Source organism: Kryptolebias marmoratus, linkage group LG2 (genome assembly GCF_001649575.2).
Source record: "Kryptolebias marmoratus isolate JLee-2015 linkage group LG2, ASM164957v2, whole genome shotgun sequence".
NCBI lineage: Eukaryota > Metazoa > Chordata > Actinopteri > Cyprinodontiformes > Rivulidae > Kryptolebias > Kryptolebias marmoratus.
Window position 1 is genome coordinate 15,018,299 of NC_051431.1, and position 26,308 is coordinate 15,044,606.

The following is a 26,308-nucleotide window of genomic DNA, read 5'->3' on the forward strand; positions in this document are numbered from 1 at the left end:
CATTTAACAACCAGAAGCACTCAGAGTACAAACCTCCACCAAGGCCACAGCGTGACTGAAAAATAGTGCGATTCGGATCATAATCTGAAACGCCACCAAAATTGAATTCATTGTTTTTTTTTGTGAGAACTCCAACGTTTCCTGACTGTTTCATCCAAATCTATTCATTCGTTTTTACGTGATCTTTGCTAACAAATAGACAAATAAACCATCAGAAACAAAAACACAACTTCCTTTGCGGATGTAACAAAAGGGTCACATGTAGGAGCGTAGCAAAGTTTTTAACAAAGGGGTTACCTGTGACCTTGACCTTTGACCCAGTCACCTTGAAATCAACAGTGATTACCCTTGACCCATGAGGTGTTCAGCTGTGGACTTTACCATTCCTGCTACGCAGAGTTCGAGCATGATCTGTGAACTTTGACCAGATTAACACCAATATTTAATCACTTGTTCCTTGTAGCATGTTTGAGGTTTCCTGAAAATTTCATGAAAACTTTTTGAACTTTTTGAGTAATCTTGTACAAGGACAGACAGACAGACACACAGAAACACAGAAACTACCAAAGATATAACCTCCTTGGCGGAGGTAATCATCTCAAAGGATGAAGCAGCATTGTGTCAACGACACAGACAACTCAGCAAAAAGCCGGTATGAACTGCAACTTTAGGTCCTGTCACAAAATAATAAAAATAAAGCTGCCTTTATGAAAAACAAACAAACAAAAACATAGAGTGGTTCAGTTTGACAAGTATTATTTAAATATTTTTGTCTGGAACAAGGTGAATTGCAAAGAGCTGTTTGTGGAAAAACTGCATACAACTAATGATCAGTTGGAGGTTGATCAAGTTCTTGATCATGTGTCAGGTTTTGGCTGCTTTATTTCTTTGTTTATTTATTCAAACTGTTTTAAATCAGAGGCAGCATGAAAAACACAATCACATGTCAAAACAGCCAAACATACATACATACATAGCCAAAGGCTGATTTGCAGACCTACAGTAGTCCTGGTTAGGCTTTTTTTTCAAACAAAGAAAACAAACAAACAATACAAATGAAAAAAATAACTAAACTACACACCTAAAAACAAACAAAAGTAGACATTTCACATTGCACAAAATAATAAGAGCAAAGAAAAATCTAAAATACACCAAAAAGAAAAAAATTATATATAGTTACAGCTCTAAAAGCTAAAATACGTCAGTGTTTACAGATTTGTTTTTTATTTCACCTGAGAGGTGAAACTCTAACATTTTTTGTTGCTGTTGGCAAACTATTCCAAATCTGAGGAGCTCTAAACAAAAAGGAAGATCGTCTAAATGATGCCTCGTGCCTCGCTAGTTTACAGTCTCTATTAACGTCTCTGATTGGTGGAACTCCTGTTTCTGCTGCAACAAGGCCACCGAGACATTTAAAAGTCCATTTTATAATTGAAGAATGTGTAAGAGCCCAAAAAGCTTAAACGAATATCCCTTTCTTGTATTTTACGGTTTTGTCACCTTATTGGGTCTGGATTGAAAAATGCCAAATCATTTTTGTGCAACAACACCCCAGATTTTAAAGCACCAAACAGTCACACGTTAGGAAGGTGCAACAGAATCATAACGTGCAGAACTGGGGCAGCCTTTACATTTAAGCATGATCTTCTAAGAAAAAAGCAGTTTAAGATTTTGGGCCTCCCTGCTTCAGTTGTTTACTAGGCAACTCTTTATCATATGTAAATTATTGTTATTTACTGAAAGTCTGTCATTTGTGTCCAGTGCAGAGACAGAGAATGCGCAGTCATCATAGTAAAGCAAACGTGTCCGAAAGCCACCAGCTCTGAATAAAATCAATTTATCAGGTTCGTCAACCTCCCCTGGGTCACTGAGCAAACAAACATATCACTGCTCAGTTTATTAAGTGAAAACTTCATAATTCCAGCTATGGCAGAAAAGCAAACACTCAAATATTTGCTGAACTTCACATTGCATGTGTGAACTATGAAAATCAGCAAATTCAAATGGATTTCTCTCCATGTTTTATTCTACAATGGATCGGGTCAGCAGTAAACACAAACCTCCCACAAAGCACATTGTCTTGTTTTTTTGTTCCTCCTAATTTGCAGGTGTGTGATGCTGATTTCCTTTTTCCTTTTGTGTCCATTAAGAGGCTGGTTGTCTCTTTAGGCTGGAGCCTCTTTCTAAATTCCATCTTGTGTTAATTATGCAGTGTCGCTCTGATGGATAGAGGGGTGGATTTGATAGTGGGTCAATCCAATACATCTTTATAAATCAGTTGAATGCTGTGATTAATCTGACTTTGTCCTTCGTTTCTCTGATAATTAAGATTGCTTGGGGATAGTTAGACCATCACCAAGTTTTGTGTTTTTATACAAATTCTTCTAATTGTTATTTTGTTTTTTGTCCTTTTAATAATTTTGACAATCCATGTATCTAAAGCCAGTTTCTGATACCACGAGGTAGGGCACCAACAGGCTGTGCCGCTGCCTGCCACCTGGTTCTCACTGCACACAACCTTAATGTTTTGTCCCTGCAGTTATTGGTTCTCAGAACCCGAGCCTTGACAACTCTAAAGAGAGCTCCCTGATTTCCCTCTCTTAAGTGAGCTGACCTGTTTCTTTCTTTTTTTGGTAAATAATGGATCTGTAAAATATTATTTTGTTTTTGTTTTATGTGTGTAAAGTTGATAATTTACTAAAAAGGAATGTCATAAAACTCTTTGAAAACCAGAAAAAAAAGGTGGGACACTTCTTCTGGGTCAGGGGTGAGACGTTGGATCAAGTGGGCAATTTCAAATATTTGAGAGTTTTGTCCCAAAAGTAGGAGACCCTAAAGTAGACCCAGAACTCAAAAGAGGGATATTTTTTTCTGAACCGAGAACACCTTGGGATCATCCCAGGAGAAGTTGGAGTGTGTCACTGGGGAGAAGGATGTCTGGGTTTCCCTTTTGGACCTCTTGCATCTGCAGCTTGACCATGAATAAACAGACGAAGAAGGATGGATGGATGGATGAATGGATGGATGGATGGATGGAGTGTTTATATGTTGAAATATCTTCTAAAACACCGGCCCTTAAAAGAATTTATTCTTTTGTTCTGTCTAATTTGTCTTTTGTTACCTCACCTTCAAACCATTCCCACAGTTATTACTGGAAGGCTTTTATTTTTAGTACACTTTATATATCCCCATATAAATCAATAAAGATAATGGATGACTTCTGCTGAAACAAAATAAGGAAAATATTTACTCTTAATCGGCATTTCTCACCTGAACATTCATCAATTTAACATCAACTAATTAACTCCAATCAAATATTTGAGTGTGGGATTGATCATCTGTCAGGTTGAAACACTGATATGATGATCAATTTATTGACTTTTACACTGTTTAAAGGTGAACTAACAACTGATGACTTATACACACACATGTACCATGCAGGTACTGGACTAAAATACTTTATTGTTTTTAACTTTTAGAACTGTTAAAGAGGGATATGCAAAGTTGGATGATATTTCACAAAAAAACTTAAAGACCTTGAAGGAATGCATATCACCCACCACTTTCCATGTCATGTCAAGCCATCTTTTGTTGAGAAGTCTTAAAAAAGCATTAGCAGAAACTGATAATGCAACATTGTGAAATCTCATACTCAGAGTATGTGTTGGGAATGACTAAGGTACTATTACATATAATTTAAACTCAATCTCGCTAAAGTTGTCTGAGTTATAGCCATTTTGTGTTGGCTAAGGTTGATTAGCTGTGAAAACAATCTTGAACTGGATTGATTTCAAAGTTTAATCAATTGCATTTTTATGGTTTGTAAGTGACAAACTTGAAGTGAGCAGGCTCTAAAAGTTAAATCAGTTCTAGATATATGTGTATTGATTGATTTTTGAATCCATTAGGTGGTTCATGAGATATTTTGTTAACAGACAGACAAAACTAACAGTAATCGGTAACGGCAAAGTTTAAAACAAAGATCTTGGACAAACTCATAATGCCTAAAGCAGGAGGTGGGGGTGACTCTCAGCTACTACCACACAAGGTTTTAGCTAAATATCTGTGACATTGGCTGACTTATAACTATTTCATGTTTTTGTAAAACTAATTAACTATGGCAGCCATGTTTAATTAACTGACTACAAGTTACAAGTCATTAAAAGCCGTCCAATAATTTGTGAGATGTTGAGCAGACAAACACAGAGGCAAAGGCAAAATCATGATCGTTGGCCAATAACAACAGGGGTTGGGAAAATATTTGATGAACGAACAACTTCTTTTCATGAGGGGTAAAAGGCCAAGTTCTCTTTCATCTCTATTCTTGCGTTCTTCTCTTTGGAATTCTTGCGTTTTACTTTTCAGTTTCTCTTCCCCTCCTCCTTGCTGTTCAGTGCTGTCTGCAAAACCTCTCTCCGAGGATCAAACACTCCTGTTGTGTTTGTAAATCACTCAGCCGCTTCAGCGCACACTGTCCTTTTGAACCCTTCCTCGTGCCTCTTCTCTAAATTTGGAGACTTAAGGGAGAAAATAAAAGTCAGACATCACTAAAAAACTATGCAAACAAAACAAACCCAAAACATTCAGGGATTAGAGGCATAGATACACACACACGCGCACGCAACACGAGCTTGACTTATTGTCGAGTATTTTTTGATCCACAAAGAGTTCAACCATGCAGAGAAATGATAAGACACAAACTGGGGAGGGTTCAGGAGGGCGGCCGGCAGGGGAGATACAGGTCAGAGAGTAGCAAGGACAAGTGGGTGTGAGAGTGAAAGTGTGTGAGTGTGTGTGTGAGAGAGAGAGATCAGGGCATGTAGAGAAGAGCTTTTGGCTTTTCTCTCTGAGGATAAAGCTTGTTCCGGCCTCGTGCAGCTGAATCTCACTGCAGCTCTCTGTCTCTGGTGCTGAATCAGCTGGAGGGGTCTTCAGTATTTTTATTTTTTTTTTTACAGGATCTTCCTCTTTCCCTTCATCGTTCCTTCCCTCTCCTAAACTTCTCATTTTCTAATCTCTCTGTCTCTTTGTGCTCTCATATTTCCCCCTTAAGTTAATTCTCTCCCTTTATTCTTTTTACCTCACAGGCTCTATTGTAATGAAGCAACGCAGGCAGAATTAACACAAATACAGTGAAAGTTTATACAAAAACCACAGGTTTATTATAGGATTGTTTATAACGGGTCTTTTCTGACATATGAATGGATTTCTTCTGATATTTAAAATAAAACCCCCACTAACTTGGGTATGGATAAACTTGAATGCACCATTAGGGCAAATGCTTAAACCAGCTGTTCTCACATGAAGCTCCCGAAGCGTTTGTGAACTATTATTTTTACAAAATATTATTTTCATCAAACTTATCTGTCTGTTTATCACAAGAGCTCTGTTATGGTGTTAAAAGACACTGTAGTATTCTTAACAGTGGTATGGAAAGTTTATGGCAAGAAAAAACAAAGAAAAACACGATCTAGTCTATAATCTGTTGGAAATGTAAAGTTTTTATTTTTATTCCAAAATTACAGAACCCCAAAAAAGACACTGAAAAGAGAAGCTGAGCATAAATATTTGCTAGGTATTAACCAAACCAAGTGATCTTGACTGCACTGACAAACTTATGGCAACCTTTCATTTGTCCACCTCTAAATGCTTCTTGTGTTTCAGTTCTTTTTCGCCTCACTGTGATTTTGAAGCGAACGCAGTTATGCACTGCAGTGAAGTTACTATATACAAAGATTGAGGGTATAGAAGGACTTTTTTTCTTCCTTAGAGTATAGTTTGAAATTTGTGTACCAATCAGGGTTAAATATTTGACCTCAAGGTAACTGAGTGTACCTTTATAAGGACTTGAAAGGTATGTTCCTAATTAATAAAAGGTAATGCTGATAATTTGTCAAAGTCAAAGTCAGCTTTATTGTCATTTCTGCAATATATCACAGACATATTGAGAACTGAAATTTCTGTTCTCTCTGGGCTCCCTGGCCACACAAGAAAAAGTGTTTAAGAATTATAGTAACAAAAAGAACAAAAGACACAAATGACAAAATTGTAACCAAAATGTGAATAACAAGTTTGAATAGTGCAAATTATAAAAAAAAAAAAAAAAATTTGTAACAGAGTGTAGATTGTAGAGTCTTCTAGACAGTAACCAAGTACTTTCAGTGCAAGGTGGCAATGAACATTCACCCATTGAAATGTTAGGGTACAATGTCAGGAGACTGGTTGTGTTTGAAGAAGACAAATGTCAAATCAGGGTGGCACAGTGGCATTGTGGTTAGAGCTGTTGCCTCTCAGCAAGAAGGTTGCAGGATCGCTTCCCGGCCTTTCTGGTTGGAGTTTGCATGTTCTCCCTGTGCACATGTGGGTTTACTCCGGTTTCCTCCCACAGACCAAAAACATGCATGTTAGGTTAATTGATGACTCTAAAATTATCCCTAGGTGTGAGTGAGAGCGTGAATGGTTGTTTGTCTCTATGTGGCCCTACGATGGACTTGCGACCTGTCCAGGGTATACCCCGCCTCTCGCACAGCTGGGGATAGGCACCAGCTCCCCGCGACCCGGAATGGAGAAGCGGGTAAAGAAAACGGATGGATGGATGAAATGTCAAATCAATCATTTCATGTTTTTATTTAAAGTATCTTTTACCAAAGATTTATATATTATTTCATTATGAAACAAAATGTGTATGAAATTGTTTTTATTCTCCTAAAATGACTTGATAGCGTGGTAGTGTTGTGTGCCTTTAAGACAGAAAACCAGGAGTTCAAATCCTGTTCTTTTGTACACAATGGGTGAAAGACAAATAAATGGTGTAGTGCTGACTCAGATGTCACCTTGATTAACAAGGCCCATCACAGCTGCTGGGAAACCAGAACATTCTGATAAGAAATTAACAACCAGAACAGTTCCTGTAGGAGCCATGTTGGCACCCTTTAAAGCGCCTCTTTTTTTAAACCAGTAATTAATGGTACAGTACTGTCACTAGGGGTACAAGACTGTTCTCTAAAAAGTTCAAACTATAAAGGTACCAATAAGTACCTATTGTATTGTGAGAGTACACAAACAACACCTTTGAGGGTACCATCCCAGTGACAAGCCTTTGTACTCCTGGAGGTACAACTAGGTACTTTTTTTAAGAGCATGTGTACATATAAACACCCACCTTGCCCTGTTTTTCCACATTCTACATCCGGTTAAGCTCAGGTCCTCTACCAAAAATCTGGGAGCTTGAGGGTTCTGTGCAGTATCTTAGCTATTCGTAGGCCTGCGCTCTTCTGAACAAGGATCTCTGTCAATATGATGATGCATCCACTTTATGTTTTAAAAGTGTTTGTGTCTGTATCGATATCGGCGATACTGACCTTTATTTACTTGGTACTGGATCAGAACCAAATCTTCAGTATCACACACCACTACAGTGGAGGCTGTTGGAGTCCAGTGAATCCAGACTCATCAGCAGGAAATGTTTTTCTAATTTCTTACTGTCCAATTTTGGTGAGCCTGTGCTCCTCTGACCTCTGACATTAACAAGGCTCTTTCTTCCACCCAAATGCCACTCACTGGATATTTTCTGTTTTTTGGATCATTCTCTTTAAATCCTAGAGATGGTTGTGTGAAAAAATCTCAGTAGATGAGCAGTTTCAGAAATACACAGACCAGCCCCTCTGGCACCAAAAACCACGTCACATTCAAAGTCCCTTAAATTGCCTGGAATATACTGCTTCTTTATTACCACATGTGCTTGAGCCTTCAGTAGGGGGAAGTAGATGTCATTGATTTCTATATACTGATCATATTACAGAAATTAATGCACATTTTTCCTTGAGCACTTATTACATGCTTGTCCTTTAGTTTCATGTTCACTAAATCTGTAAAAAAATATATATATATATATATATACTTCAGCTTGTTTTAATGTATAGCCGTGACATAAACCTGCTGTCTGATTAAAGATCAAGATATTTCCATGAGTAAATGCGACATGTGTTCTTACTTTTTATTCGTATTTATTATTATATGTTTAAACTTGTATAATTATAAGGGTTTGATGAAACTTCAGCTTTGGCATTTGCCTTGTTAAATATTTTTTAATTTTAAAAAGTTTTTAGAATTTTGATAAACACAACATTGATTGAACTATGACTATTAGTCTTACTGATGGTAGGAGAGATTCAAAATTTGACCATCTGTTTTTTAGTTCATTGAGTATTTACCCACTTTTATTTCTTTAGATCTTTTATTTTACCAAACAGATCAGAGTGGGTCGTGACTTATTTATGTTTTAAAAAAGGTTTTGCTGCTTTTTGGATTTTTGGGAAACTGCACTTATAAATGCTTTATGAAAGAATTGGTATACATATTATTTACTAAAACTGGCTTTGTGACCCTCATTCACTCTCTGCTGGCATACTTCTGTCAAACAGACACTTTTTTTCTTACCTGACTGACCTTTAGGCCATATTGTTTATTTTTCAGGTTTGAGAAGATGAAGCAAGCAGTAGGAAATTTCCCCATCTCTATCAATGTCTGATCTCTGCCCATTCCTCTACATCTGCCTGTCTGGGTATTTTGAATTCCTTCTCCTACTTTCTGTATCTCTTTGCAATCTGTGCTCACGGCCTCACGCCCACCACCAGCCATGATCCTGAACTATTTTGTGCTCTGGCAGCAGTGCACCCTGTAATTTATCTCATCTCTTGCTAATGAGATAACTATAGAACTCTCACACTTTATAATCCATGAAATCTTGCAGAACCTGGAAAGTGAGCCCAATAATCTGCCTGCTGTGATTGCTGTTTCTCGGGTTTCTGATGGTAGTGTTCATCGGTGTGGTTACATGCCTCAAAAACTGTGGTTATCTTTGACAAAAACAAAAGTTTATGTCTGCATCTGCAGCATCAATGACTACTAAACAGAGGGGCCTAATCATGGAGCTGCTTTGAAGGTAAGACAAGAAAACAGTTTGGTACATCACAGTAGGTATAACTACACCATTAATTTTCACTTATATTGGTTGTTTTGATTCATCTTATTTTTTAAGAATATTGGCATGTATTTTGCAAATTGCACACTTACTATTTTTGAAGTTTTAACAGTAAATGAGATCAGTATTCAACAGTTTTTTTTGTTTTTTTGTTTTTTTTATTGTTTAAGACTGTGGTTCCCACCGTTACCTCTTAATGACAAGCCATGACCCACGTCGAGGAAAACTTTCAATTTCTCAAATTTATTGAATGAAAAAAAATGGTGCAGTTTGAACCTGAGATAGTAGGAGAGAATATGACAGTACGCCAAAACACACACGCACAAAACAAGTTTAATGATAAACTTAAAATGACCAGCAATATTTTCTTTTATGCTCAATTAGCTCCATGAAAGAAAACAAAAACTAACTCAGTGCATTCATGCAAAAACGTGAAAGTCTTACCACTTAAAAGTACTTTTTCTTTTTTTTAAAGTAGCTTTATAGCTGAAAATTGTTCAGTCCTCATGTTGTTCAATCAATGTTGATTTTTTTTTTTTTGTTCCTTAATCCTTTTTTCCCCAGGCAAAGACCCACAGCCCAATGAAAAAGGGGCAGCGACCCACTTTTGCAGAGTAAAGCGAGTAGGACAGCACCAGAGTGAGAAAATATGGTCAATTTGTCCTCTAGCCTATAGCAGCATAACTAAGGGATAGCTCAGGAAACCCAAGCCAACCCAAACTATAGGATTTATCAAACAAGAAAGTCTTAAGCCTCGTCCTAAAAGTAGACAGGGTGGCAGTCTCATGGACAGAAACTGAAAGTTGGCTCCACAAAAGAGGAACCTGATAACTAAAAGCTCTGCCTCCTATTCTGCTTTTAGAAACTCTAGGAACCACAAGTAAATCTGCATTGAGAGCGAATTGCTGCATTAGGAAAATGTAGAACAATTGGACCTTTTAATATAAGATCGAGCTGGGTCGTTGAGAGCTTTGTATGAAGTAAGATTTTAAATTCTATTCTTTTACAGGGAGTCAATGGAGAAAAGCTAAAACTGGAGGACTATGATCTCTCCTTCCAACCCTCATTAGAACTGACAGCTGCATTTTAGACCAAGTAAAAACTTTTTGAATGAGATTCTGGGACACCCAGATGGTAAAGAATCCAATAGTCCAGCATAGATGCAATAAATTCTGCATTTTTTTTTGGGGGGAGGGACAAGATGTTTCTAAGTTTAGTCATGTTATGCAGATGGTAGTAAGGTCCTGACAACATTTTTATAGTGGGACTTAAAGCTGATCTTTAAAATGTGATAAGTGATCCAACCAATATCTACCTGTTTGGTTCTGTGTCTAAACTCTCATCCTCCTCTCTTTAGTCCTGCAAATACAAAAGAATTAATAAAAATACATTGATAAAGTCATCAAAACACAGCCCAACTGATGTTCTTACACTTTGGTGTGATGATAAATATGATATTCTCCAGAGCCTACATGCTCAGAATTAACCTCCTATACGCGCATATCAAGTGCGTCTTGAAATAGCTATGGAGAAATGCATTCACGTGGCCCTCTTGAGGTCCCCGCCCCGTGCTTTGACAACCTCCATCCTTGTGTGTGTGTGTGTGTGTGGCGTGTCTCTGCTGGCAGACCCTAAACTGTATCAGCTCCATCTCCCGGGCGAACGCCTCGGCGGATCGCATCACTCACCGTCGTCAGAACGCATCCATCTGTTATTAGCAGCTTGCAGCCTAATCCTGGAGCTGCGACTTGTCTATAGACGGTGCAGCACTCCGACACACACACTCACACACACACACACACAGAGAGAAGAGGGAGCGACACCGGAGAGAGAAGAAGCTGGTGGGCGGATCGCCTCCCGGGACAAACCGCCGCACAGTGGGAAAGTAACTGCAGGGAAGGGGGGACGGAGACTGTGGCGGATCAGGACGCGTTTGGTTTGTATTTATATTTATAGATTTTAAAAAAAGACAACAGAAGATAAGGACATCTCTCTCTCTCCTTCTGAAGCTTGCATCTCCAGCCTGCCATCCACCGGGCAGCCCCACTCCGGGAGCGATGCGGAGAGAGGAGGAGAGAGGTCAAAACAAAGTCACTTCTGTTCCTAAAGACAGAGGAGTCCAGCTGTGGCTGATCGGTTCTTCTTCTTCTTCTTCTTCTTCTTCTTCTTCTTCTTCCTTGTTCTCTCACCCTTTGATTCATTTATTTATTTGACCTGTGGACGCATCCATAACCAACCATCGGAGGATTATTATTATTATTATGATTAGTAGTAGTAGTAATCTGTGAGAATGTGCAGATCAGATGCAAAAGATTTGCTCAGGAGTGAAATGTGGCGCTTCACGGTGACGGGCAGCTGCTGAGCATCCAGAGAACGACCATCGGGGCAAAGAACTGAGTGGGTTTCTCTTTATGATTATTATTACTAGTATTTTTACATACTAACTATAGTTCCATTTGCTCCTTACAACCCTGGATCTGAGAGAGGAGCGGCTCTGGGCGGCTGAGTGTTTTCCGATTAACGGAGTGTTATAGGAATGAGCGCGCAAGGAGGAGGTGGTGGTGGCGCGCCGGTTTAACGGCGTCTTTATTCCTGCACCCCCCTCCCCTCCAGAGGATCACCAGCTGACAATCAGTGGACTGCTGCAGGTTAAAAAAAGGGGGGTGCTTTTGTGGTGCAAACTCAACGGGAACTAAACTGAAACGCCTTGTTTCTCTCCCCCCACCACCACCACCACCATCAGCATCCTAAAGGAGCCAGCGGCGCGACCATCCTGGCGCGGCACGAACCAAAGGGGGAGAGGAGCAAAAAAGAGAAAGAAAAGTGGATATGATTTCTTTCTTTTTTTTTTTTTTTTTGGCTTAAATGAAAATGTCCAGAAAGCGGATTATTGAGCAGCTTCGTTGCTGAGGTGAGATCTTCACCTGGTTCATCAAGAGAGGAGATATTACCTAACAGGAGGAGAGAGAGGTGGGGGAGAGAAGACGCGCAGGTACAGTTTCTTTTTGTGCCTTCTCTGTCCGGCCAGTTTCTCTCCATCACGTTTTCCTGACTGCATCTTGTTCACGCTCCCACCCTCCCACCCCCTTAAAAAAAGTAATTTTAAAAGAAGTTAAGTGGAAATGGATATGAAAAAAAATAGAAGAGATGGCAGATGGTGAGATAATGGCGCTGGTGTTTTCTCTCCCGTACGATTCAAAGATGTTGCTGGATTAAAGACATGATGTGGGGGGGTGAGGATGAGGAAGAGGAAGAGGAGGAGGGTCACAGTGGTGGGATGAAGAAGGGTAAAGGTCCGTAACTGCGGAGAAGATAAGAGAAGATGAGCCAAAATGGAAAGTGACCGGAGACAGGGGAAGGGGTGAGCAGGATTAGGAGTTGTGTCGGAAGGGGAGATGGCAGATGGCTGGGAATGAAAGAGGGGCTGAACTGAAGAGAAGTGAAGCAGGAGAGGTCTAAAAGGGAGTTGTTATGGGGGGTGGGGGATGGATGAAATACAGAATGAGGAGCAGGGAGAGAAAAGATGTGTTGCATGATAGAGGAAAACGGAGAGTGGAGGGGTGTAATGGCAGCAAGAGAGGGCGATCTGCTGGAAAGGTAAGCAGGAGAAGGTAATGGAATCAAATAGATTGGGAGCCTGAACAGTTTGAGCGGGTGGGGAGGATGGGGGGACCACGAAGAAAGAGGAAAGAAGGTGTTGCAGCTTATGTTGGAACAATCCCTCGGGAGAAGTCTGAACAATGTGATGCTGTAAGTGTGGAACACCATCAATCCGGGCTGTAGATACTCTACAGCATTATCCCATGTTCTGCTGTGTAATGGAAGTTGCTGTATCATGGAGACACAGTGATGCACACAGGGAAGAGGTGGAGGAGGAGCAGGGGAAACCACAAAAAGCATTTAGCCAACAATTTAGTTTGCTGTGTCAGCTCATCAGCTGCTTCTTTACCTGGTGGATTTGCTCATTGCTCCCTGCCCCATTTGCATTTTGATTGGGTGCACAATGGTTCTAAGCCACCTTAAACACATGTAATCACACGTGCGGGAGTAAATGAGTTTTGAAGGAAGGTGCCTGCTGGTTTTGTGGTTTCTATCCCCACCAGTATATCTGCGGCTCAGCTTGAGCATTAATTTGGTGTTGCAGTCTTCTAGGCCCACTTTTTTGTATTTTGTTCTTGTTTGGATTATGACATCTTGTTTGAATATGGCTTAAACTGCCATCAATGGGATAATATTTAAGTGATTTTGTGTTTGTCAGATATGCAATCTTTAAATATAGGGTGCCAATTCATGAGCACTGAAGCATGCTACTCCTTCCACAGCTTTAGAAAAACCTTAAAAATCCCCATCGAAACATGCAGCTCAGTCAAGAATAACTTTTGGTTCATCATAATTTGTCGAAGAATATTGCAAAAATCTGCAAAACCTTCCACCTTCACAACAGTGGGTTTTGACAGAAAGAAGAGAAAACCCAGCTAAAGAGCTTCGAAGAGGGTTGGATTTTCTACTATTTCAGAGTAGAAAGATCATTCAAAGTTTATATGGTTAATAGAAAGTTGGACTTTACATGATTGAACTGGTATTCTTACATCATGTACAGTTTTTACACAATCACAGTTTAAATGTTATGAATTATAGTGTTGAGATGTTATGCACCCTAATGTTTGAGCTGTAAACTGTCTAAGTGAGCGTTAGTGTGTACACCGAAACCAGGGGTGAGCAATCCTGGTCCTGGAAAGCCACTATCCTGCATCTTTTACTTGTTTCCCTGCTCCAACACACCTGATTCAGTGGTTAAATTACCTCTTCATGTTCTGCAGAAGCCTGTTAATCACCCATTGATTCAAATCAGGTGTGTTGGAGCAGAGGAACAAGTAAAACATGCAGGATAGTGGCCCTTGAGGACCAGGATTGCCCACGCCTGACCTAAATTCTCATTAACTTCCACTGTATCTTAGCCTTTTTTTCCTTCTTTAAAACCTGAAGTGTGGAGTTTCTTTAAATTGTCATATCTTGTTCGTAAAACACTCTAGATAAATACAAACAAATATGGCCACGGGAAGTTTCTTCCACTCATACTTCAAGATGTTTTTTGTTTTTTTTATGTGACATATCATCAGTTCATTTGAGTTTTAATTTCTAGTTTGTTTCTGCCCGTCTGTTGAAGAGTAGTCCTGTGTAATCACCCCCTTCCTTCTGCTCCCCAGAAAAGGTGGGAATCACCATGGCAACTAGTGACTCGGCAAATTCTGAGTCAATGGTTGAGCATAACTGAATAAGAGCCTCTGCAGAAGTTTGTATTTATTGTCTAGAAAAAAAAACTTCACAATTAAACAGGGAGAATTTCTTTTTACCATGACATTTCTAAAAACAGCTAGTATATGTTTTTTTTTTAAAAATAGGAGTCTGACTTTGTCATAGCTTAGATTATTAGAAAACTAAGTCCCACATTACTGTTGCTATTCATAGAAAAAAAAAGTTTTATGTTGAAATTTCAGGCAGGCGGAGCATTGGGACACTGACAAATTTGTTCAGTTTTTTAAAATGTTGGATAAATTTTCAATTTATTTCTGCTTCTTACACCAACATTGATGTAACCTCAAAAAATATTAATGTAAATTGAATTTGAAGTCTCAAACATCCTTGTAAGATTCCAGGCGAAAACACTTTGCCAAACTGAGACAAAAGTAAATGTCTGTCATATTGTCTTCAATTAAAAAGCAAGCTGATGCAGTCCTTGAGTGTACCATAATTACTAATGGCCTTGATTCTTGAAACTATTTTCAAACTTGACATCTCAGCTACCGTCAGTATGCTACATTAGGGTCACTGCTCATGTTGCTGTTGAGCTCTTCTTTTCAGATGCACTTAAAACACATTTTTGTTTCTCTCGAATGATTAGTATTGTACATGAATAAACGGAATATTCTTTATAGTGTCATGGAAACAAGAGCAGGCATTAGCAGTTAGAAAGTAAAGTAACATTAAATCATATGCACCACATCTATGTGATGCAGACCACATAGATGATCAGGGAAAAAATATTGTCAAATCACATTTTTTTTTTTAATTTTCCAATCTTTGTAACGTACCAAAGCCCCACCTCTTCATATCTGACATCACTGAAAAGCCCTAAATGTCCTCTGGAGACAGCAAAACGAGTTAATTCAGTAGTATACAGTGAGTGGGAGATATTCAGGTTTACAAATGTCTTCCACAGAGGTAATCAGGAGGATATTTAAGGCTAAAAGCTTGGACTGTTTTGGTGATGTTGTATTGAAAAATAAACATTCATAATATTGTGGCCAGGTTTTCTTAAAACATTTGATCTTCATTAATGTGTGAAAAGTCATTTTTGTTTAAAAGCACCTCTATCCATATGAAAATTTACAAGCCCGGGCAAAAACCTTTTTTATATATATAATAAGAGCAAAGGAAAGTACTCTTAAAACAGAAACTGGCAAACAAACAGTACCCAAGTTCATTTTATTTAAATATAATATAATCAGTTCATTCTATTGTTTATTGATAGTTAGCTTCAGTAGCACTAAAGCAGGCAGAGAAGCATCTTGACATAAAAATTAAAGCATTGGAGCCACATTATATAGGGATGAAGGAAATCACTTTGTAAGAAAAAACACTTGAAATGCTGAGAGAGTCAATTGCACTCTGATATTCTAATTATAAATGTGATTTCACCACTAGCAGCAGAAAGGCTAACTTACTGGAATTACAGCTCCTCTGGCACTTATAATAAAAAAAAAATCTCTTCTTACAAATTACCACAATAAATATTGCAATAAATTATCATGTTTAAAAATAAGATATAAAAACTGATGTTGAAACTTGTTAGTTGTGCTTTTTTATTTTTAGTCCATCACTTAGACATGTTGAATTTGGTTGCTTGGGTTATAATGAAGACAGAACATCTCAGCTGTAGTAGCATAAGTGTGTGTATACTAAGAACAACACTTAACTGTACAACAACTTTGTCAAGGTGATCAAACTGTGTTACTGTAACATCTACCTTCATTTTTTCCAGCTGGTTGAAAAAACAAGTTTTATTGTAAATGATGGGGGATTTTAAGACTCAGAAAACCTTTTTTCTATCTTTTGTTTTTGTTTACTTCCAAACCTTTGGCTACCAGGCACTTGCCAGAAATAAGCCTTTATTTCCTATTCTCATTAACATTAATATGATTTTTATTTATTTATTTATTTTACAGTGTATTATTTTGATGCTTCAAAGCTAAATCTGGAAGAGTGTACAAAAATACACTGTGCTTACACAGATGTGTGTTTGTAAATGGGTCTACTAGAAATCTATTAATTCCAATGAGAATATCTCCTTTTCTTTTTACTGGTTTTGTACACAGAGCACACGGTTCGTCTGTTAGATGGCAATACGAACATATTTAAAAGCATAGTGAAGCTCCTATTATTTCACTTCGAATTAGCTGCATAGCACCAAATTCAGGTTGTCAAAGTGGTTCAGAATGAATAAATCAAATTCCCCATCATTGTTGCATAATAATGTGTCACTTTTGACCTATGCTTAATTTGGTAAAAACTAAAAAATTAAATCAGCTTATCATTAGTGATAAAAGAGTTAATGTTTCAAACATGCATACAACAATGATCTGCTTGAATTTTATCTTCATTTTGTCCACATTTGAGCTGGCCTTCTGACCATGTCATACTATGAAAGATCTTGCTTTAAAATAAATCCTAGCTTTTCTTTAAGAAACTATGGTCTTGTTTAATAGAAAACAAATATGAGCAAATAGGCACAACTTCTGCAAACAGGCAAACTTGGAGAATTCAGGAACGATACTGATTTATACCCGCATTTCTTGGTCTCACAAATAGCATCTTGCAACATAACTGACATCACAACTCCAGCTGTGCAGGTGGGGCAGTGGGGGTTCCGGTTGTGCAAATACCAATTTTTGTAACTTGTCGAAGCTGCACCAGCCCCACGTTTTAAACAGAAAGAGCAGCAGGAGTCTGTGATCAGGTTTATTTCTTCCATCATCCATGCCACTGATCATGAGGCCAAAACAGTACAAGCACTGCAGAGATTGCATAGACTTCAAGAACCACTTAAATAAGGTACTTTTTTATGACTCTTCTTCTTGTTCCATTCCTGCTACATAGCTGTGTTATTTCAGCAGTGACATCTATTCTTTAGAAAGTAAATTGAAGTGAGTATAGATAGCAACTCTCCACCTTGACACCCTTGATGTCACGATTTGAAAAATCATGCCTTGAGTCAGGCACCAGTATATTCTCAGTTTAACCTCAGTGTAACAGAGAACCTGACAAAAAAAAGAGGACCTGACAAAGATGGACTTTGGTTGTTTAATTTACAGATCAGCAGCAAAGGCACATCTGGTTAAATTAGACATTTTTCGGCATCAGACATTAAAATTGTGTATAGGAGCATTTAAAACCACACCAATAGCAGCAATGGAGGTAGAAATCGAAAAAATGCCTTCAGATCTGAGAAGAATTAAAATTAGAAATAAATTACTGGTGAAGTTTGCAAGGCAATACCCTGGATCACCCAACACAGGAAGTTTAAAATCCATGCTTGGAAAAAAGGTGTGCCTTATATATGACAAAAGTTTGAAAATGAACCATTCATTGACAGTACGACTTATAATGAAGTGCGCCCAACAGTGGGGAAAATATGGTACTCTGAAAAAGAACTTAAGTAGCAAACATAACATGGTAATGCTTACCAAACCTTTCTTGTCAACCACCAATAAAAAATCAAAAAGAAGAAACAGAAGCAGGGACATTTGAGGGCATCCAGGCTAAGATATTAAAAGAAAAACATGGCGATAGACACTATATACCTAAGAAAAAAAAGATAAAACAAAATATGATATAGATAATTTGACTAATTGTGTCCAAACATATTTTAGAAAAAATAAGAGACCTATCGTTTCCATGCTTTTTGTGTACAATTGAGCAATTAGCTGAAAATACTGTCTGTCAGTAATTTCCACAACTGAAAGTTGATATACTGTATATGCAGCTAGTTTGGGGTATTTATTTATCATCTTCTTTGCATAATGAATGCTTTGCCTCCTCTAAGATTTCAACTGAGTTAACAATAGACCTTTCAGCATGATTGAAATCATGCAGCAACAAGAAAAAACTAGCTGCTTCAGTGTTGCATTGTCTTCCTTGTTTGACCATGTACTCTGTACTTTTCATAAATATCAGTGTGTTCTTCACTGCATGAGGAAATGGACGTTTGGCGTGAGAATGTGTGAAAAATGCCAGTCACGTAAATCTCACACTCAGTCTGTGAATTGGCTGTAGCTCAACCCTGTCAGCAACAACATGCACAAACTAGATGGCTGAATTTCATTCAAATTGGTTGAGATATATAGGATGTAAAACAAAAATAAGATTAATTTCATTTTAATTGGATAAAAATCACTGTCTTTAAAACTAAAAAAATATGGGGAAAGCAAAGAATATAATCTTTAAGTGCCCTACTAGTTTTATTTTATCCCATTAATATCTGCTGGGAGCCAACTACCACTCTTGGCCTCATCCTTCCTGCTAGCTTGACCGAGAGGCATGCTAATGTGTCCGCACTACTGGCCCAATTTTGGGTTCATATATGTAATTGAGCAATTTTCACACATGAATAAGAAGCCATCTTGTAATCCAGTTCCCTCTTATAGGACTTTCAAACTGACATGTTCCAACTTCCGAAGATTAGGTAGTTGCAGTTGGAACAGTGATGTTCTTGGACACGGCTAATCTAGCCTTTTGCCTCTGAACTAAGGACACCAGCTGCTGATTGTCACTCATTATTTGTGTATTTGATATCTCATTTGTATCAAAAGATAAACTGGATTGACTCATGTATAAGGCCCGTTAAAGTCTGAGGCAAAGCAAAAGGGGGTTAGACCCATATTTGACCTTGATTTTTAGTATGAAAACAGGCCGTGAAAGTGGCGCTCCATAATCCTCTTGGCTTATTGGGGGTTTAGGCGAAAGATTTCAGAAAACATTCCTTCGGTATGTTTTCTATCTTGGGCCAGCAAGAGAGAGAGAGAGACAGAGAGAGAGAGAGAAACTGCTGTCAAACCTTGTTCTGACATGTAATTTTTATCACAGCAGTTATATGCACACTGCTGTTCTGTCATTTAGAGGGCTATATTACAGATTAGCTGGATGTTTTCTACATTTTTTTGTCATCCTAAACTTACAGGTGGGAGATTGATAGGATTTAGAATATGAGAATTACTCAATAGTCCTTCAACACTGCTGGTTGTGCAAAAGCTGACAATATGAAGTGCTTGATCATGTTTACAGTCTATTGATCCATGCTGTGTCGAAGCAGGAAGGAAAGGGGTTTCATCTGGAAAGAGAGTAGTCTGTTTAGTGTATTATAAAAATAAATTTAAGACTGATCTCCTTTCCAGTGCTTTTAATAGATTTATCACCTCATTAATCCCTTAAGTTTGTTTTACATTTGGCAACACTTTTGTCTATTTTAATATCACTTTTACTAAAATAATTTCCGTAATGTCATTTTTTCCATTTTTGCCATCTCCCTTTTCATTGTTTTGTACTGCTGTTCTTCTTAAACCAGATGGAAAGCACTTATAACAGTCATTATGTATGAAATTTACTACTCGTATAAACTTGCCTTGCCTACCTACATTATTTAGAGGCATAAAATAAATGATCTCACTGGTTGTCATTATAGCAATCATCAATGCCGAAAAGGAAGTCTCTGTGCTGTTAGAGGGATTCTAACTTTTCAAGAAGCATAGAAAAATGTTCCAGTCGACTAACTTTGAACAATAAAGCCACCTATTTTGGGCATTAACTACAAGACTTTTTATTCTGTCAGTACTGAAATGAATAATGAAGCTGAAGAGAAGTTCAAATTCTGGAGAAGTGAAAGTTTAATTGATTGATGTAGCTGTGTGAGAGAGCAGGTCAGGAGAGAAATTGAGCCCACACAGAGAAACTCAATTTTTCTCTTTCAAAGAAAAAAATAAGTTGTTATCACTCTGCAAAAGTACTTTATACCTTAGGTTCACAAAGTAATGTTTCTAAGTTGCTGAATTAGTTTTACACTCACAGGGACAGCTGAGGGTGCATAGGAGATTGCCCAACTAGTGGGGGTGTGACGAGACAATCATCTCACAAGACAGGGTCCACGAGAATGAGATGAGATAAGATCAACTAAATTTTACCAATACTTTTAAGAAAAAAACTTTTCCCACAAACTCAGATGATTGATATCTTGCTTGTCTAATTTTTCATGAATCTATTCAGCTCTTAGAACAAGGCCTCAACTATACATTTTACTAGACAGATTTTTTTTTTTTGGTGGGGGGGGGATTGCAAGGCAGTTTTCAACTCCACAGGAAATCGCACTGCTTTTAGTCTCACCCCTACCAACCAGTACTAGTGTATTTTGTGATTTTTCCCTTGTTGTTGCCTTGTGAAAAGTACCTTGAGACTATGGCTCACTTACTATCTCTAGTAAGTGTAGTATTACAGGGTTACACTTTGTTGCCACAGCTGTTCCTAACCTGTATGGAAACAATTTCAAAGCCAGGGAGTGGAGTGCTTGCAGTTCAGGAGCCTTCAAATCCTATTCTTAGTTTGTGAAAATGATTTGAATGTGTTTGACTCATCAAGCGAGGACCTTTCACAGGAAATGAAGTGAATTGCATCCAAGAGTGAAATAGCTGGGATGAATATTAGTACTTTCAAGTCAGAGGCCATGGTCCTCAGCTTGAAAATGGTTGGGAGTGACTGCCTCAACTGAAGGAGCTTAAATATCTTGGCGCCATGTTCAATAGTGAAGTTAATGATGAATTGACAGGTAAACCAGGATGTCATCTGCAGTGATGCAAACTCCGTTTTTGGTCTGTTGTGATAAAGAAGGAGGTAGATTTAAAAACAAATTTGTCAATTTATCAGATATCTTACACTGCAACCCTCATTTGTGATCACAATTTGTGAGGAGTAATGAAAAAAAAAAAAAAAGCTAGACTGAAAAAATCACAGTCTAAAGGTAGGCTGGGACTCACCCTCATAGGATGAGGAGCTCAGCTGTATGGGAGGAGCTCAGAGACTGGAGTCGCTGCTCATTTGTAGCAAAAGAAGCCATTTGAGGTGGGTTGAGCATATCTATTGCCACGTCCCTCCAGCAGAGGCCTTGGGGCAGACCCAGTGCTCTCTGAACAAGATATATCTCACAGCTGGCCACTTCAAACCTTTAGATGAGCTGAAATAGGTAGCTAGAGAAACGGAGCTCTTGGAATCTGAATTCAGGCTGAACATGCCGTGAATAGACAATGGATGGATGGATGTTAAATGGATCATTTGCTGGGGTGAAAGACACAATAAACTGAAATGAATACAGTTGTGTGGGAGGATAAGAGCAAAAATGGCGTGGAAAAAAGAAGATCAACAGGAGAAAGATAAATGACGATGAATGATGTGTCTATAAATAGAAAAAAATGAATGAGAAATAGAGTTTTTATAATCAAACTGTAGGTCTTAATTTTATATTACAAAAATGCACTGTAGTTTATCTGTTTGCAATGTGTTTTTTGTGATGATTTCAGGACAGTAAGATGTTTTACTTCTTACAGTAGGTTAAAATAACTACCCAGTTCAAGTATGTTTCTGTGGCGACACACATGTGCGTGGCAACAGATACTGGTTCAGCAATGCAATCCTATCTCACCAGGGGAAAACGGGCAAGAAGTGCTGCTGAAAAAGAGTGAGAGGTGAGGAAAAGGGGGAAAGGGAGAGGGGGGCTGCTAGGAAAAAGACAGCTAGTGATGTACTGAATGCCAAGCAGGATGGCATTAGAATGGCGCTGTGTTGAGCAGGCAGGAGGACATAAAAAAATCTAACAGCATCATGTTAGGTTTCGAATGTTATTGCTTGGCATTGCCTCTTTATCATTTCCCTTATTTATCCTCAACCAGTAACAAATTCTGGTAATTTTAAATTGATGTTGTTGTTTTTTTTTTCTTTTAAAATAATTTTCCTTCATCACATCCCAAGGTATTATGCAGAGTCGCTCTGGTTTTGTAAGTCAAATTTTAAAAAATGTGAATTGAATATGATTTCAGTCCTTCAGGTCTCTTTCACACAGCTTCTACATAGAACAGAAAGTTAAAATAAACATTACCTGTTTGAGATTCCATAAACTGTTTCCATGCCACTCAAAAAGGTCTAATTTATTGAAGCATGAATGCAGGTGTTAATTTGTAGAGTCAGCAACTGGGATGTTGGCTGTCAATTTGAGATGTATGGAGTTTAGGTCAACACCTCTAGGTAATTGTTGTGTTCCTAGAGGGATTTCTGATCAGTTTTAGCAGCTTTAAAGAGTGCTTTGTCCTTCAAGTACAGGTTGCTAATATACAGTAAGGGAGTGCTGTTGCCATAACTGGCTGTACCTTTTCTGCAAAAACGTAATGTAAGAGAATCCTGTCAGTTACTATCTACAAGAATTCCCAACACAACATTGTCTTGTATCTATGAAATGTATCTCATTTGTGCTAGGTTTAGCTTGAAGGTTTGCTAGCATGGGAAAAATACCTGCCATTGAGTCAAGCGCTGAAAGGAGGCACAAACAGTCATTTTGGTCATTTTAAAAAAAATGTATATAAAAATATTTAAACAATTTGATCCATGGACCAGTATAGGTCCATGGTCCGGTGGTTGGCGACCCCTGCTTTAACATACTTCTGCATTGATTTTCACAGCAAATATTATAAACTGTGATTAACTGTAATACAGTAATCCACGCTATTTATGCCACTTTTCTTTAGTTTTAAAAATCTCGTGTAACATTTAGGGTTGCATTACAACAATTATGAAATTAAACTTCTAATAGAGAAACATTCTCACAAGTTTGACAATAAATTGTATTTGATCACTTTAGTTTTGTAATAATCAGTAATGCATTTAAATGTTTACTTAAAGGCTATGAACCCTTAACATCTTACCTAGATATTTCTTTGAACATCTTCAGTTTGGAGAAACCAAGTTAAATTTAAATGAGATTGAGAACCTAATGACTAATAACCTAATGGATTGCTGCTGCCTTAAAACAACTCCTGTCTTAAATGTTTTGTAGAAATCTGTGCAAACACTATTTTATGAATCTTTCAATCCCTCTTAGTTTCACATTATCAGAAATGTTATGATATCCCTGCCAGTGCTGCCCAGCACTACAGCTAGCCACTGCTGCCTGCCACAATTTGATTTTGTAAAACAGTGTTTGCATGTCCCTCTGTAATATTTTTTTAGATTGGAATTAATTGATGACAGCAGCAGTCCATTTTGTTCTTGGCCCTGCTTGGACTAGCCAACCAGACCAGTCAGCCTTTCCGCAAAACCCCACTTAGAAGATCTGAACCACTGCTTTAATAGAAACTCAGATTTTCTATGTTTCATGCTCATCTTATTGTGTAAAGTCACAATAAGTTTGATTTGGATGAGTTAAATGTCTTTCCTTCCTGGTGCTCTCCTAATCAGAGATTAGGAACACATTCATGCATTACTGCATTAGCTTTACTCTCTCACAGGCAGCAACAAAAGCAGACTGCTCTAAGAGGGAAAAGAGAGAACGAGTTGATTTGATTGGCCTTGAATGGTGAAAGCATTAGCCAGAACCCATTTTGCCACTCTGCTGAACTCAAGAAAAGTATGGAATCAAATATCATGATTAAAGTATTACATTTACATATTTTGTGATGACCCATTAGCACTTTCAATTTATTAAGTGTGACATGTGCAGAAATGGCACTGTAGCTTGCTTGAGGTTATTTTGTATATGGTGGAGCTTAATGCTTGTGCTAGGCTTCTATGATGTAGGCTCCAGCTCCCTTAAACGACAGAAATAGGATGAATTTGCCAAGAAAATGAAAAAAAAGTGAAATAAAACTGCATGTAAATTTGAGTTGCCAATCAAGATATCTTAAGATTTCTGCAACTGCTTTAGAATAAAAGCCCTAATTTGTTTTACTGAAAGGCTTTTACAACAAGTGCTGCTTTTACAGTGTTTGACATGAAAATGGCATTGCAGTGATTTAATCAAATACTGAGCTATTAAATACACAAATCCTTCTCATTTATAACATACTGTATGAATATAACTTATTTTATATGTGTCAGACTTTTTAACAATTTACTGAAAATGTTGCATTTGCTCTGGTCTTTAGCATATTTTAGAGTTGAATAATCATGTTTCAGCCAAATTTGATCAAATCAAGTAATTCTTATTGCTGAACATAGGCTTTAGAGAACTCCTAAATATCTTTGTATCTTTTTTCTAGGTATACAATCAAAAAAGAGCTTGCTCCAAACATGACAAATTCTTTTATTTATCATCATTTAGTATAGAAACCTACTAAAATGAAGCATCAGGCAGTCCTTGCAAATGTCCACTGATGAGCCATAAATTTAAGTTTAGGACTATATACTTAAATGTCTCTGACCAGTCACAGTGTGACAAAACATGGATTGTACGCTGAGATTTCCTTTTGGGGAGAGTGTCGGTGCCCACATACATTTTTTAGATTGGTATCTGAGAATTTTGGGATTTGCTGAAACTTCAGGCGTTTTGCATTGTTTTCTGAATCACCGCATTCCTGCTAGTGTGTGTTGCTACTGCTTCTTGTACTGCTTAGGTAGGTGGCATGCATGAGTAATCAGGTAGGTAACAAGGCTCAACGGTCGTAATGTTGTGGCCGATTGGTGCACATTAGAACAGACGAATGGCGTCAGATGAAGGATGCCTCTTCTTGCAGCCTCTTTAAATAAACATGTGCAGATTCAGTAACTTATGCTACTGGGCTGCCAACTCTCATCCACGGAGTGTAATACTCACACATTTGACACTTTTCACATACTCCCACACCACACATCCATTTTGCAGTGAAAAACAGATTTGAAACTGATAACTTTGCAGCACAAAGAAGGACAGTCACAGAACACGGAGAAGGCAGCTCTGTGCAGCAGCTAGTTTTTTTATTCCAGTTATTGCCTGTTTTGAGTTGAACTTTACAGTGTAAGTAATAATTGACTTGTATTTTGAGAGTTTCAGACTGCAAAAGCAGCTAATTCAAATGGTAAATATTGTTTCAAAACAATGACCCCTCTCACCTCCACAAAAAAACCCCATCAACCCTAATCTATCATATTGTCATGTTGAGACTGCAACATATAATGTTGGCTGTATAATGATTCTCCTAATATACAGTTAAAATGGGATATGCAAAACCAGAAAAAAAAAATAATGACAGCTTTGGTAGAGTTTAAGTCAATGTTTAAAACCTGAGCAAGCTTTAAACATTACAATGTCACAAGACCACATCCAATTGTGCATGACTATCCATCCATCAATCTTTCCTCACTTTTCCATGCAGGGTTGAAGGGGAGTTGGTGCCTATCTACAGTGGTCATTGTGTGAGAGGTAGGGTATATCCTGGACAAGTCCATCACAGGGTGACATAGAGACAAACAAGACACAACCATTTACACGTTCACTCACACCTAGTCAATTAACCTGCATGTTTTTGGTCTGTGGGAGGAAACCAGAGCACCCGGAGTAAATACACACATGCATGGAAAGAACATGCAAACTCCAAACAGAAAGGCCCCGGGTTGAAGGCAATCCTGTGACCTTCTTGCTGTGAGGCAGCGGCAGCTCTAACAACTGTGTCGCTGTGCCACCCTGTGCATGACTAACTATCCTTAAATACTGCAACATATTTTGAATATATATATATATATATATATATATATATATATATATATATTCTTAAAACCCTCTTCACACTGTATGAAAACCCTTGTTTAACACACACAAAAAAAAATAAGCCTGAACTTAGATGGGCTTTTGCAAGGTCTTTGTGATATCATCAGGTGTGTTTTAAGAACACAGTGGGCTCCCTAAAAAATGTAATAATGTGTGATATGTCATGGAAGGTTTTGCGCATGTACAAAATTTCCACCTCAAGGTCATGGTGGTTTATCAATGCAGTGGCAGTGTATTTGGACCCTGGAGGGTTTGTGGGAGAGGGTGTGGTGGCAGCATATCCATGATGTAGGCCCTGTGGTGAGGGTTGGTTGTAGAGAAATTAAAGCACAACTGGACTCATGTCTAGCCTACAACTATGACTGTGACAAGATCTTAAAACTTAGAACTTAAAGCAACAAGAGAAGGCAGGGCACACGGTCTAGTATTATTCTATATGGTCAATGCAGACATGATATTCCTGGCAGCAGTGTTGTAGTAGTGTGGTGTTATCT

General features: G+C 38.1%; 1 protein-coding gene across 3 annotated transcripts in view; it reads left to right on the plus strand.

The window, feature by feature from the left end:
• The first annotated feature begins 10,612 nt into the window (after nucleotides 1-10,612).
• The window catches only part of zgc:172282 (leucine-rich repeat and fibronectin type III domain-containing protein 1-like protein), a 194,199-nt gene continuing 178,503 nt past the window's right edge, over nucleotides 10,613-26,308 (plus strand). For all 3 annotated transcript variants that reach the window (XM_017434095.3, XM_017434098.3, XM_017434092.2), the window contains exon 1: nucleotides 10,613-11,975. The gene's annotated coding sequence lies outside the window, so the exon portion shown is untranslated. The remainder of the gene's footprint in view (nucleotides 11,976-26,308) is intronic.